The sequence below is a fragment of the Lactuca serriola genome, chromosome 5 (genome assembly GCF_051521515.1).
Source record: "Lactuca serriola cultivar US96UC23 chromosome 5, Lser_US96UC23_V15, whole genome shotgun sequence".
Taxonomy (NCBI): Eukaryota; Viridiplantae; Streptophyta; class Magnoliopsida; order Asterales; family Asteraceae; genus Lactuca; species Lactuca serriola.
The window spans coordinates 171,236,062-171,246,516 of record NC_136412.1 but is presented as its reverse complement, the minus strand read 5'-3'; the positions used below and the strand labels follow the sequence as shown (position 1 = coordinate 171,246,516).

General features: G+C 42.5%; 1 non-coding gene across 1 annotated transcript; it reads left to right on the top strand.

Moving 5' to 3' along the window:
• Positions 1-5,097: 5,097 nt before the first annotated feature.
• LOC145055904 (small nucleolar RNA R71) lies at positions 5,098-5,204 on the top strand. The gene has a single exon (XR_013685451.1). It is a non-coding gene; the product is annotated as a small nucleolar RNA R71 (small nucleolar RNA).
• Positions 5,205-10,455: the final 5,251 nt, after the last annotated feature.

Below are 10,455 nucleotides of genomic sequence, written 5' to 3'. Positions count from 1 at the left end.
CTAGCAATTTACTTTTTCTACCCCTACCCCACACTTATTTCATACAATGCCCTCATTGTATGCATCAAAATTAAAGAAAATTAAAGAAAAGGGAGAAAAAAAACAAACTCTCCTGGGATAGTGGCGTGAGCATCTCCAAAAGTGTGGAAAACGTTCATCTTGAATATGGACTTCCAAAAATAGAAACTCGGTTCTTGAACTCATGAAATAAGAAGTGTACCGGAAAAACATGAAATCGAGCCTTCAATCATCTTCAGATATGGTGTAAGTCTCCAAAAGTAGAATGACCAATGTGGGAAAGCATACGCCACATTGTATGGTTGTAAAAATGAGCCAAAATAATCTTGAATATATTGACAAGAAGAATAGCATCAACCCATAGAAGACTAAAATGTCAAGGGCCTTGAATCTTGTAAAAATCTAATATTCACAACGTGAGTGTGAGACAATTCACGACGTGAGATCGAAACTAAGTGTATTCTGAGAACCTCCTGATAACTGACTCACGACGTGAATAATAAAAGTTCACGTCGTGAAAACTGGACAAGCAGAAAACATTGCCCAATTCTTCTTCTCATGTCTTAATGTATTAAGACTCTTCCAAAGTCATCAGTTTATGACTCTTTCGCTAACGCTCCACTCTCTTGACTCACCCCACACTTATTTTGAAAATATGGGTCTCGACTCTCGGCATTAAACACTCCCGGCTAAAAATGTACGCATTCATAACTCGTTATCCTCTCTAGGCGCTCCTTAGTAATTTCTGAGAAACAATCAACAACGAAGAATAAAAGTAACATAATATTCAAAGTAGTTCTTACAATCCCATAAAAACAAACTAAAAAAAACAAACTAAAAACAAGTCAAAATAAATAACGATCAAACATCCTCCTCATCATCATGCGCTCCACTGGTACCAGTTCCATCACCTCCACGGCCACCATACTCTGACCATCGTGGGCAAATCGGGTAATGATACCCTAAATGAGGTGGCTGCTCCACCCCAAGATGCCGGACAACATTCTCCATCGTTCCGCCTATCTAATTCACACTCAACGATAACTGGTCAAAGTAACCAGCCATATCACTCCCAAAAGGCGCACCAACCATGGAAGCAGGTGGGTGTATCGGTTGCCCGCGGTCTCCCCTTCCTCTCACGTTCCTGCGCCTCGGTCTCGACTCTGGCGCAGGTTGGTCGGTCGGCTGATCATCCTCATCATCACCCTCACCATCTGATGGTACTATGCCCCAATGCGATCCAAAACTTCTGACCACCCGCATAGTTTCTAAATATCCCATACCAAAGTCATGCTCGTCAACACACGTCATGGATCTAGTAATATCGGGAACAACCAAATGATAAGAACGGGCCAAACGAGTAACAAAATGCCCCCCACAAATGGGGTTCCCAGGGCACGAACTCACGGCAAACCCGGCCAGAAAACGAGCTAGAAAATACGGGATGTTGCAACAGACACCAGGCTGTAAGATGCACCATAAGAAAAATAAGTTCTGCTTAGTCACTTTGTCGCCATGCCTCTTATGGTTGATGGAAAAGGTGATGAACCGGTGGAGTAAACGATGGATCGGGGACCAAATACTGTTCTCGGGAGATACTCCAAAATTAAACATCCCGGAGGCAATGTTATGCCAAAAAGAATACCCCGTGACACCCTCCGCATATCCTCTAGCAGCCCCACTCAAAAACATGCCAAACTCGGGAGTCATAGCCTCCTGTCGATCATACAGTCCTACTCTCCAAGCAAACTCAACCAGGCTGCACTCCTGGTACTCACCCCCCAATCTAAATACCAACGCCTGTGGCCAATGTGGATCTTGAACCGTTTCCTGAAATTTCACCGTTGCGAAAAACTCGACACAAAACTCTTTGTAGACCCGCTCTTGCACCCGGAACAGATTCTGCCAACCAGAATAGGTAAACGAATACCCATCTCCAATGAATATTTTTGTCAAGAACGGGCCCACCCGGTCTACGATCCCTACTTCCCTCAATCTTGTCCAATTGACTGTTGGAGCAACTGCAATTTCCCTGTTGTAAAGCCACCCCAATCTGTTGTTCCAACGGGTCAAAACATCACGTGCCATTGTTGCGGGAAAAATTGTAAAATGGGTGCAAACCCGCAACCCCAGCTGGAACCTCTCTTCTTGGAGCCATTCCTGCAAAAACAAGGAAAAAAAAACAGCCAAAACAAATATCCACAAATTAAACATAGAGGAAAATGAATTCTGTTCAGCCCTAGAATTCACGTCGTGAATCATATAAGATTCACGTCGTGAAGTCGCAAACCCAGAAGGCAGAATCATTACCATCGGGGAAAAATCTAGTCAAAATATCCATGGGTTTTACTCCTATACTACTTCTAAACACTTAGTATGAACATTCAAAGGTTATTTTAACGAATTAACTCCGTCATTTCACTCAATCAACAAACCCTAACCCTAAGTTCATCTATTAGGGCATAAATTAAACTTTATAACCAAATATTATTACCTTGGTTGGAAGTATTACGTAAGCACAAGGAAGATTAGTGGAGTTATCGGCTAAAATCGCAGCAATGGGGACCAAGGAGGGACCAATTTCTGCTTCCACTTCGTGAAGAATAAACAATTGAAGGGTTAACTGGTTTCTAGGGGTTTAATCTGTGGTCCCGTACTTTTGAAAATTCACGTCGTGAATTCGGTAAGATTCATGCCGTGAATAGTGTCTGGGCTTAAGTCTGGGCCATGTACTCACGGACTGATCTTAGGCTTACTAGTTTAATGGGCTAAGCCATATCATGGATTATATGTCCGGTTCATTCACAATTCACGTCATGAATTGATAACTATTCACGTCGTGAATGTAGTCTGGAAGAGAAAAATCAATTTTTGAATTTGAACTAAGTTCTCAATTATTACTACTTCCATTATAAGATCCCTACATTATGTTCTAATAGAGTTGGATGTCTTGATCTAAGTTTTCAAAACTAAAATGCAAAAAGAAAAAAAATTTGCAAACCAAACTCGGGTTGCCTCCCGAGAAGCGCTTCTTTTTCTTGGAGTCTTGAGCCGGACTCCGTGCCTCCTACGTTGAGTCCTCGGAAGAATCCACCACTAGGATCTTTTGTTCCTTGAAACGCCTCTTGTAAGCTTGAACTCGCCTTTTGTATGCTTTCTTTGAATTTTCTTTTTTAACTTTCACTTCTTCTTCAAGCTTGCGCTTTGTGCCCTTAGTTTCTTCCTTGCACCTCATCGCATCTTCCTCCTCTTTCACCACCGGCTTTGTCACTCTTGAAGTGACCTCCTCTTCATCACTTGTCATCTCCTCATCCTCTTTTCTCACCCAAGAAGGTGGACTTTTGTAAGATATGACTTCAACCAAAAATGGAACAGATGCTATAGGTTTTGTTCTTTTGACCTGATGAACTGCCTTGATCTCTTCTTCCATAAGCTTCTCTAGTTCTTCTAGTTCATTGTCTTTGTTAATTGTGAACACCTCTTCTTGAACATGTTCCTTTGGGAAGCCATCTTCTATCCCAAAAACTTCTTTTTCATCTCCAACTCTCAAGATGAGCTTAGACTCGCGGAAATCAACAAGAGCTCCAGCAGTGTTAAGCAATGGACGGCCAAGGATAATTGGAACATCGGGATCTTCCTTCATATCCATTACTACAAAATCTATTGGAAAAACAAATTTTCCAATTTTTACCAAAATATCCTCCACTATGCCCCGGGGTTGTGTCACTGAACGGTTCGCCATGTGAATCGTCATTTTTGTAGCCTTCATCTTCTGAATTTCCAATTTTTTATAAAATGAAAAAGGCATCAAATTAATGTTAGCCCCAGAATCGGCTAAAGCATTAACCTTCAATTTATTACCAAACTCACACGGAAGAGTGAGACGTCTAGGATCCCCCATCTTCTCTGGTGTCTCTCCCAACACAGCTTTTGAGCTTTGTTCACTTAGGACCACCTTAGACTGCTTCTTTAATTGCTTGCGAGTGTCTATCAAATCTTGCAGTAATTTTTGACGCTCGGGAGTTTTGGATAAGGACTCGACAAAGGGAGTATTAATCGGGATCCCCTTCACATGCTTGACAAACTCTCTATGCTCTCTCTCTCTCCAGTGGACTAAGGGTAGCTTGGGAAGGAAAAGGCAAAGGTGGCTGATAAACCGAACCAACTACAGAATTTTTCTGTTCATGACGGGCCCACGTCGTGAACATATAAGGTTCATGTCGTGAATTCTGGAACTCAGCAGCTTCATGATTTTCGAGCTTGATCTTCATCATCTTTGGATCGGGCTGCTGTGATTCTTCTTCCAATGCCTCCAGGAACTCAGAGATGGCTTCTTCTTCGGTGTCTATGGCCATTACATGAGATTGGGTCTTCGTTTCGGTATTTTTCGGGGATAACTTCTCATGAACTAGAGTGGCTAGTTGACAAAATTGTACTTCAAGGTTATGGATGGAGGCTTGCTGATTCTTTATCAAATTTTGTTGTTCCATAATGGCAGAATCAGTGGCATCGTGTCTCTTTTCCGAAGCTTCCATAAACTTCATTAAAATGGTCTCTAGGTCGGGCTTCTTCTCGGCTGGTGGCTGCTCCTTTTGATAAAGGCCTCGACCTGTCTGCCTATACTTCTCTTCTTTTTGCTTCTTATACTCTTCATATGGCAACCACTCCTTCTTCGGTTTCCTCCAGTCCTCATCAAACTTATCCCCACTAGAGTAGCACACTTGAGCTTTTCTGTTCCCATACTCATCTACATTGCAGTCCTTGGTCAAGTGTGGACCACTGCATCTCTCGCAACCCACTCTTACGGCATGTATCGACTGGTCCATCTGTGTTATCCTGCGGTCCATATTATTCAGCATGGCCATGACCGCTGTTATTTCTTCAGTTTGGGCCCCTCCTCCGCCTTTGATTCCTTCCTGCCTCGGGTTGTGGTATTCGCGAGAATGCTTCGCGAATTCTTCAATTAGCTCCTTGACCTCCCTTGGATTTTTCTTTGTCAAAGGTCCTTGAGAATCAAGGAGTTGTTTTGTCATCATGTTGACCCCATCATAAAAGATTGACATCTCTTGCTGCACATTTAGGTTATGTTGAGGGCAATTGCTGAGCAAGCCCTTGTACCGCTCCCATGCTTCGTATAGTGACTCTCCCGAATGTTGCTCAAAGTTGGCTATTGCCTTCTTGAGTTTGGCTATCTTGGATGGCGGGAAAAACTGGTCCAAGAATTGCTCACGCATTTGAGCCCAAGTGGTGATTGTACCCGGTAGGAGTGCTTTTAACCACTCCTTAGCAGCTCCTTTGAAAGTGATGGGAAGCATCCTAAGCAAGACTGTGTTTCTGTTGACATTTGGGATATTAAAGTAGTCCGCAATGTCGTTGACTTCATCTAGATGCTTAAAAGCATCCTCATGATCTTTCCCGAAAAATGTGATGTCCTTCAGTGCAGTCAATATGTGTCCCTTCAGCTCGAATGTGGCAGTGGCAGGTATTACGGGTTGGACTAAACCGGGACCCACATCTTCTCGGATCCGCTTCTTGTAAGCTCCCATGGACATTTCTTCAATTGCTTCCATCTCGTTCCTTGGCTCGTTCTCGGGTTCGCTCGTGTGTTCTTCAAATTCCGGCTCGGTATCGCTTTCGGACTCGGTTTGGACGGGTGTTTGATCCAAGTGCTCAATATTGCTCTTGTGCCTTGCGGATGAACTTGACTCTCTTGTCTTCTTTCCCGACTTCCTTGAAAAAGTTGACTTCAATTCTTGTAAGGGCGTCTTTTTCTTGTGAAGTGCATACTCGGGATCTTCAAGTGGTGGCACCAAGTGTGTGTTTGAACTTCTGGTCATGAACTCCTGCAACTTGCTAAACTAAAAACGTAAAACTGGACTAAAATAAGAAAAACTAAAAACTGAAATCTCAGCTTTCACGTCGTGAGTTTATTAAATCTCACGTCGTGAACTCTGTGACAGAAACAGAAAAATAAACTAAGCTAAGCTAACAAAAATAAATAACCAATTAACCTTTTTATAGATTTTATTCCACAAAAAGGGGTCGATTAATCTAATGCAACTAAATAAACTAATAACCTAAGTCGTTCCCCGGCAACGACGCCAAAAACTTGATGTGCACAAAAGTACTCACTAATTTTAATATTTATAACCTAACAAACTTAACTAACTATGCACTTATAGGCAGTGTACCTAGTCAGATTACAGTATAGCTTGGGTAAGTCGGGTGTCGATCACAGGGAACGGTGTTCTAATTAATTTACTTACTATTAAATTAACCTAATTTATTAACAAGTTTAAAAGGGGTTTTATCTGGTTTTACAAGATCAAATGAACTTAAATCAAATTCAATAAATAAAAACACACTCTTGTTTAGTTTGAATCCACTTCTCTCTTATGACTAGCTAATGATTACGAATTATTAAGTTGGTTTTTAGTTGTATTAGTAATTTAGTTCTAACTTACCAATAGTTAACTAATTCATGTCAAACCATGTATGTTCACACATAATTAAACACAGAACTAATTATGAATGTAAATATGGTATGTAAAATTTGTTGTATAAACGCAATTATGATCACAATACAAGTTCTCTAGCACAGCTAAGCTCATTTATTCTAATTACTAACTAAGATTGGTCAATCCTAGCTCTAACAAATTCAATGTTCACTAAATCATTAGGTAAACAAGTTCATGCAGATTAATGGTCACTAAGCTACACAGAACATGCAATCAAGCAATTAGATAAACAAACAATAGCATGCTAGGTTATACAAATTAAACACAAACAATTTTTACCAACTAAAATTAATCCATAAACATATAACTATTCATAAGTTTGAAGCTTCATCTAGCTAAACAAGAGTAGCTAGATTCAGCTGTTCATCATAGCAACTAAACCAACACAGCTAAAAGTAATGAAAGGCATGTTCTTATTTAACTAAAATATAAACGTTTATTCTTTTTGGTGTTGAAAACCTTCTTCCAGAACCTTTCTTTCGCTCCAAATCGTCTTCTGGAACTCCTTCCTTCTGCCAAAAGCTTTTTCCATTCGTAATGGTCAAGGATTTATATAGTTGCTGATATCCATAAATTCACGTCGTGAATAGTAAGAAATTCACGTCGTGAGTTGTAGATAACCGTGCCCGTCAAGGATTCCTTCACCCGCGTACATATCTTCTAGAACCAACGATTCACGTCGTGAATCCTTTAAGTCTCACGTCGTGAATGATCTTTTTCCAGATTTTCTTCACTTTTACTCTTTTAATTCCCGAAGTTTCTTTCTTTAACGCTTTTAGTCCCTTTTCTTCAAAATGTCTTCTTTTTGGCTGTAAATAACATTTAAGCTCATAAGTACCATTATTCTAAACAAATTACCAACTTTTTAATAAAAATGTACTTAAATATTGCCTGAAAATAGGTATAAATATGGCAATATCACATGTCATGGTAGCGGGTCCTCCTCATGTCCTCATCACCCGCATACTGGGGCACTAATAATGCCCTCTCCCGGAACTTGGCGGTGATCTCCGCCATAGTCTCCGTCGTCTGTCTCATATCTAGGAACTCCCTGGCCAGCTGCTGAAGCCCGACAGCCGACGCAAACTCTGCCCTGAACCTGGTCACGAAGTCCGACCAGGTCATAGCCTCGACAGCCGAGGCTCCCAACGAGTCACCGACGGACTCCCACCAATCCCTAGCTCGATCTCTCAAACATCCTGCTACCAATCTCACCTTCGACCCCTCAGGGCAGAAGCTAATCGGTTGGGCAGACTCAATGTCTGCAATCCATCGTCTGGCAGTTATGGGGTCCTTCGCCCCATGAAAATCCAGCGCACCACTGCCCCGGAAGTCCTTGAAGGACAGTGTGCGGGATCCTAACTGGCCAGATGCCATGTCACTCCTGAATGCCCGGAGGCGATCCTCCATCATCTCCAATATCCCTTCCTTGATCGACCCGAAGATAATGGGGGTCGACTCAAGGATGCCTCTGCTGATCTCTGATGCGATGAACTCGCGTAGCCCCTCATCTACTGGCTCGGAACCTGATCCCGAACCCAATCCCTCTCCTGTACTGCCAACTGCTGGCCTCGAACGTAGTACCACCATTCTGAAATACAAAAGAAATAACAACTGTTAATGATACTGATACCTCTGGAGGGATCACACCTACTACAAGTTCCCCGGTCTTATCTTGGCATTCCTCGATTCGGGTACGGATCCTCTGCTTTCAGTAGTACGGGCCCATACTACCTTCCACATCTATCCGTACCTTCTCCAAGGACTGCCGTGACTCCACCAGGTCCCTTTCACTACCGTTGATCTCTGCTACTCTTATCCTAGGCTTACCCTAGGAAACTCTGACTCCACCCAAACCAGTCCTCAGTTGCTGAAGGCCTCTTGGTGATGCCAATTAGCTACCACCTAAATACAATCACATGTGACAAGGCTCGGATAATCCTTCGAGTGAGGGACTCATCCCTACCACGGTTAGGACTCAAACAAGAGCTACGCAATAGGTTCAAATCCAACACTCTGATATTATTCAACCCTAGTCACATGTGACTTTAACGTATTCATCTAACAGCTAACTCCCATCACTTCAAAGCCCACATAGCACAAAGCAACAACATTTGGACATAAAGGAAACAATTTCAAGCAGCTTTATCCTCGTAGAGAAAAACTGGACTAGCATACAATGATAAACTCGTACTATCAGGAATAATCTAAACAGGCTACCCTACTGCTGTCTACTCAATTCTAGCATGCAACTTTTTCATATACTGAAGCACAGAAAGTAGGCACATAAGGCATCACTCCTAGATCCTTAGTCCTATTCTAGCATGTTGTTCTACATAAACTGATAAACATATATAAACTTGTATGGGTACATTGGGGAATACTTACTTGAGCTCGGCCGGTCGCGCACATCACACACTTTGTTCTTTCTTAAAACCCTTTCACTTAGCAGTTTTAGAAAACATTTTCTCTTTCTAAAATCTTTTAATCCCTCGATTTGAGTTCAAACACCCCCGAAGGTGTGTCCAAATCCCTCAAACCAGGGCTCTGATACCAACTTGTAACGCCCCAAAATACGAGCCAAAAATTTCATTTTTGAAAACATATATTTAGCAAAACATTCGAATAAAACGTTTACTAATCATAACATTTTATAAAGATATAGCATGTCTGGAAAAACATTTCAATAACATAAAAATGTCAGAGTACAAATCCCCAGGAAGGTCTCGTGATGCGGAATACGAAACATGTGTGTGATGGGCTGCTACCGCGCCAGCTCCTTCCCCTTCGAAGAAGAGGTACCTGAAACCAAAACTGAAAATTGTAAGCACGAAGCTTAGTGAGTTCCCCCATCGTACCGCATATCACACAATCACATAACATACATATTGTCGGGCATTTCTGGGGTGCCCGACCTACCCGGTACGGCCATTCTGGGGTGCCGACCTACCCGTGTCAAGCCATTCTGGGGTGCTGACTACCCATGTCACGCCGTTCTGGGGTGCTGACTACCCTTCGGTCCTGACGACCGAACCTTGGGGACTATTTCACCCCCTACTGCATATATCATAACATAACATATTATCAGACATATCTGGGGTACCTGAACTACCCTTCGGTCCTAACAACCGAACTCGGGGACTAGTCCCCTCCTACTACCTCTATCACATATAACGTAAAAAGCCAGCATGCAAACATATCATCATATACTGTCAGACGTATCTAGGGTGTCTGACTACCTTTCGGTCTTGACAACCGAACTCTATTACTATCACATGTAACATATCATGCTAGCATATAACATATCAGGTAGTAGCAGACCTAGATGATATCACAAAGACAATCATTTATCATACATTTCCTACTGGTGGGCCGGCATTGTGGCCTTAGACCCACCGCTACTGGAAGGTAACTCACCTCGAAGTAGCTGCTGATCTGTGTGGGAAAGGTCTGTCTACTGCTGCTTCGGAAATCCTCCGACTGCAATTCCCACCAAACACTTAATCAATTACTGCTAACCGCCCTCAGCGTAAATTGCCCATTTACCCTTAACAAGTCATGAGTCAAGTCATAGTCAACTGCCAGTTGACCAGACTCGCCGAGTTGGCTAGCCAACTCGCCGAGTCCCTTTCCTTTAGTCTAACCATAAGTCCGTATCTACTCGTCGAGTTAAGCGTAGACTCGACAAGTCTTCCTTCTATACCCAAGGCCAATAGTCCTTCATCCTACTCGCCGAGTTGTATGAACAACTCGCCGAGTTCATCTTCATCCGAAGAACACTCTAAGCTGTGACTCGCCGAGTTGTATGAACAACTCGCCGAGTTGTTCTTGAGACAAGGAGATTGCCGTGAACTCGCCGAGTCGTTGCAATGACTCGCCGAGTGACTTCATGAGTGAGTCTAGCTTTCAACCTACTGAG